Source organism: Sceloporus undulatus, unplaced genomic scaffold, assembly GCF_019175285.1.
Source record: "Sceloporus undulatus isolate JIND9_A2432 ecotype Alabama unplaced genomic scaffold, SceUnd_v1.1 scaffold_2015, whole genome shotgun sequence".
Classification (NCBI taxonomy): domain Eukaryota; kingdom Metazoa; phylum Chordata; class Lepidosauria; order Squamata; family Phrynosomatidae; genus Sceloporus; species Sceloporus undulatus.
Window position 1 is genome coordinate 1 of NW_024804935.1, and position 4926 is coordinate 4926.

Consider the following 4926-nt stretch of genomic DNA (forward strand, 5'->3'; position numbering starts at 1 on the left):
CCCAATGGCGGCGCGCATGCACGCGCACCGCCATTGGGGACAACTTCCGGATTTGCCATGCGCGTATGCTCAAATCCGTGCATGGCAAATCCGCGTATAAGCAGGACCAACTGTAAAGGTGTTGCCTGGGAACGGGGGGATGCTCAGCAGCAAGCATTTGCCACTCTGAAGCCAGATTTGTCACAGGCTCCCAGGCTGGCTCACCCTGATACCAAGAAACCCCTTTATATCCAGTTAACCACTTCAAAAGGTAGCATTGGAGGTATTCTCTCCTAGAACCAATACGGAGCTCAGAGAGTTATAGTTTATGTTTCCCAAAACCTCTCTGCATCCGAGAGCAAATTCAGTCCCTGTGAACAAACATGATTAGCTGTTGTGTGGTCTCTGACCCAATGAGAATTCATCATAGGAGGAGCAAGAGTGAAAGTGCAGAGTCCACACATTCCCCTGAAATACATCTTGTCAGGGAAGATACAGAACAGATAGATCCACATTTCCAGAATTGCAAATTGGACCACAGAGTTAATCAAGAGAGGGGTAGACTACCAGACACAGACCGGTGAGCCATCTGTGCCCTATGGGTTGGTTGTTACTGGAGCAGAGCATGAGTGTCCTTTGCTGCCACTCCAGGTGGTGTCTGGTAGCAAATCTAATCCAAGAGACAACACTTGGATCACACATGTCAAAGGACACCAGAGAATTGGTGAGTGAGGGTAAAGACTGCACAGGAAAATACACAATAGAACAAAGGGAAGGAGTCTTTTGAGCCATAGATGCAGAGGGAAATCCCCGTTGGATTGTTCCCCAAGAGATCCGGAGTGATCTAATGCAGTTTATCCACTAGCAAGGACAAGGAGGAAAACTAACTACCCTAAAGAGAATCAAAGAGACTGGATGGTGTCCTCAGATGCATCCCGATGTAGAGTTTGTCCTGTGCCATGGTCAATGCAGATCCTACCAGCCCAAAATCTGTCATCCAACATCTCTGTCTGACACCTCCTGCAAGCCAGCGGATGCAAGGATCTGCTCATTTGAACCCCCTTCGGAGGCCCTTACATCAAAGTGACACATATAAATATCAAAGATGCCCACTATTTGGCCAAGATGCCTCTGGACTTTGCCCCAGGGCCTAAAAAACCCTACTTAAACTCCAGGTTTTCTTTGTTCGTTGGGACTAGCTTGGTTACAGAGAGAATCTCCGTCAGCTTTCTTTCTAAATCCCCTCTTCACTCGCTAATACTATGGGAGCGATAGAATCCTCAGTTGTGATTTATGAGATTGGTGTATACTAGGGCAGTGGGTTTTTGTTTGTTTGTTTGTTTACTTTTAATTGTTTTTCTTCCAATATCAGAATGTGACTTAAAATATATGCTTCTGTCAATTCTGTCATTTCTGCATCGTTTCACGTGTTTAACATGAGAAGAGAATATTGATTTATATTTAGAAAGTCCTGGGGAGGGGGAAACCTACATGCGATCACTGTTATAATATGACATGTATTTGTAAATGGTATTGGATAGTAATTAGTGCAACATTACACTTGTCTAGTAGTGCAACGTTTCTCTAACAACTTGGGATTGTACACCTTGTTATTTTGGCTGCGTTCTCTGAAAATCTTATTTGCAATAGATTATCTTCATGCTATTTTGGACTTTTGATATAATTCCTGAAACCATTTGTGCTGATTTTATAGGTGGGAAGTATATGAAATTAGAGGCATTGTAGGATGGTGTTAGAATCCTGTTAGTATTCTACCAGATAGGGTTAGGTAGTGTAGTATAGTAGTTGGGGGATGATGGGGCTTTAGCTGCAGTAGAAGAATAGATAGTGATAGTAGTGCATAACAGGGCCAGGTGTCTTATCTAGTGGCCTTCAAGGCCTGGCTCTCTGAGCGCTCAGAGCTGGGAATGTGCTTTCACTTCTGTGGGAACCAGGAGGGGCTTCGCTTGGCGGGTTTCTGCTTGGGAGAGGATTTGACTTTTGGGGATTCTGTTACTTTGTCTCTGGGAGGGTGTGGTCAGTCTCAGCTCAGAAGCTGAGTGAGGCACATGTCTGATTCTGGATCTATCAATAAAGTGCTGTTGATTATATCAATCAAGCTGACTGGTTGATTGTCTGAAATTCTGAGTGCTAACTGACAGATGGGATGTGCTTCCATACATTCCATAAACACTAGTTATTAACATACCTCTAAGCCATTCCTGTTTCTTGTGCTGATGCTGTTACCATTGACATAGATGTGGACAACACGCTGGTTTTCTATTTGTACAACTGTTCCTTACTATGTTTATAACTACCTCATCCATTTTTTCTAAATCATGGATGTTTCCAGAAACTAGGCTTCCCGCATTACGCTGGGGATGTGGATGGAACCCACATTCCTGTATGCCCTCCAGTTGGTTAAGAATTACAATCAGAAACAGGGTTTCTTGATAGTCATGTATGGGACTACGTACCACAGGCCGCTTCATTGACATCAAGCTTGGCCATATGAGAAGATCACATGACAACCATGTGTTCAAAGTACTCTGGACTGTGTCAAGTGATGGATGCAGGTGCTTTTGTCCCTAGAAATCCTATTATATCCGTCAATGGGGTTCTGATACCTCCTTTGATAATAGCAGATGGTGCCTACCCTCTGTGACATTGGCTAATGAAGCCATACAGCAGACAATCGGATAGCAGGGAGGTTATTTTTTAATAATGTCCTGAGCCAGGCTAGAAATGTTGTGGAAAGGGCCTTTGGCAGGCTGAAAAGCTGATGGTGGGAGAGGAGAACTTCGTTCCAGTTGTTTCTGCATGTGTTGTGCTGCCCAATGTATGTGAAACAAGGGGAGAAGTTCTCCATCTGGACATTGACCCACCACCTCAGCTAATATTTCCTGTTTCCCAGGAACAGCTGTGGCAAAAAGTGGCAGACGTAAAAAAGAGTGTGTGTGCAGCTGTCACCTCTCTTATTGTGGACCAAAGATAGACACGTTTTTCTGCTGTTGTTTCTGTTAGATTGTTAAAGTAATATATATACATACACCAGTTATTTATAAGTCAACTTTTTATTGAACAAGATTAACACTAAAAAATTATTAAACTTTGTTTTTCTAAAAACAGTGTAAACATATTTTTCCTTTTTAAACAAAAGGTTTCTTGAACATTTTAAACAGTTATGTACACAGATTTTTGTGGGTTTTTCGGGCTCTGTGGCCATGTTCTAGAAGAGTTTATTCCTGACGTTTCGCCTGCATCTGTGGCTGGCACCTTCAGAGAAATGTTTGTCCCTGGGAACCCTATTATCATCGTCAACAGGGTTCAGATACCTCATTTGATAATAGCAGATGGTGCCTACCCTCTCTGATTTTGGCTAATGAAGCCATACACAATTATGTACACAATTATGCTTGACAACATTATGACATAACTAGAGTCAGGGAGAGTAGATTTCCTTCCTTTTCCTCTGTCTACTTCCTCTTACTGGTATTACCTGTGAACTCTGCTCCTCAAGTCCCTCCACCACATTGGGGTAAGCACTTGGGTCTGCCTCAGTATCCCCAACCTGTGTAAAATCTGCTGGTGGAGTAGCTTCTTCCGATGGCGGGGCGATGCCTGAAGATGTTTTTTTTCCTGCCATTTTCCTCTTCTTTCTCCTTAACATGGTCCCTCTAAAGAAGGAGGTGGGGGTTGCATAATTCCTTTTCTGTGGCAAGGGATTTTGAGGCGCTGAAACAGTGGAAGAGTTGCCATCTTGATTCCCCCTTTGACTTCTCATTATGTCCATGACAGCGTGCAAGCAAGCAATTATTTCACGCCTGTCTCTCCGACTTGCTATTTCATTTTCCTTTAATACCTCTACAATTTGTTTTACAGTGTAGGTTTCATTGGCCATCCCACTAGAAGTCTGATCTGACATAGATTGCTCACCCTCTTTCACCAAGCGGGCCTGTTCATTTGCATTTTGCGTGATGGTTACAGAGATATGATCTCCTCTTCTGCCCCATGAATGGAGGAGGTGAGTCTTTGGCGACTGTGTAACAACAGCTTGCCTAACATTTCTCATTCCTGCAGGAGTACCTTGAGTGGGATAGATAAAAAACAATAAGGAATATATTATTTCTTTTGTTCAAAAGGAAATAACACAAATAATTATTCAGAGTTACACAATGCCACAATACATCTGATCCCAGGACACATTTTTAGAAATCATATTTGAGATATTACGAATAAAAATATTTTATGTTTAACCACCACAACACTAATATGATAATCTCTATGATTTTTCAGTGTTATACTGTATATACAGTCTAGCTAGACATATCTCTGAACATCTTACATGTCCTGTCTGGTTGTGCAAATGTTTACATTGGTAACCCTGGGATCTGATACACTCTCTAGAGGCATAATTATTTGTTGATGTAGACAACCCCTCATTCCCCCCTAAAAAAATACCCTGTTTTGACATTTCATACAACCAGCACATCACAGAAAACATACCCTCACCTGGTGATTCTGGCCTTCTTGCAGTCTGGTCATTGGCTCCGCCTTCTGTTCCCGTCCCTGGAAAGGTAAAATGCAGTTTGTGTGAGAACCTTGCAAAGTAGAAACACTTTCTGTGGTTACATTTTGGTCTAGAAAATATTAATTAGATATTAGAGGATACCTCAATTTGTCACATATTTTAATATTTAAAAGTGATGGACTGCAGTTCTGCAGTTTTCATAAAATCAGCACATCACAGAAAACATACTCTCGACTGGTGATTCTGGCCTTCCTGCAGTCTGGTGATTGCCTTCACCCTCTGCTCCTGTCTCTGGAAAGGAAGAATGCAGTTTGTATGAGGTCCTTGCAAAGTAGAGATGCTTTTGTGATTACATCTTCATCTAGAAAATATTAATTTGATAGTGGAGGATACATCAATTTGTCACATCTTTAAAA

At 42.2% G+C, this 4926-nt stretch overlaps 1 long non-coding RNA gene across 1 annotated transcript; it reads right to left on the bottom strand.

The window, feature by feature from the left end:
• Positions 1-3034: 3034 nt before the first annotated feature.
• LOC121917951 lies at positions 3035-4920 on the bottom strand. Its single transcript, XR_006101132.1, has 3 exons — positions 4739-4920; positions 4486-4548; positions 3035-4065 (listed from the first exon to the last, which is right to left on the bottom strand). It is a non-coding gene; the product is annotated as an uncharacterized LOC121917951 (long non-coding RNA).
• Positions 4921-4926: the final 6 nt, after the last annotated feature.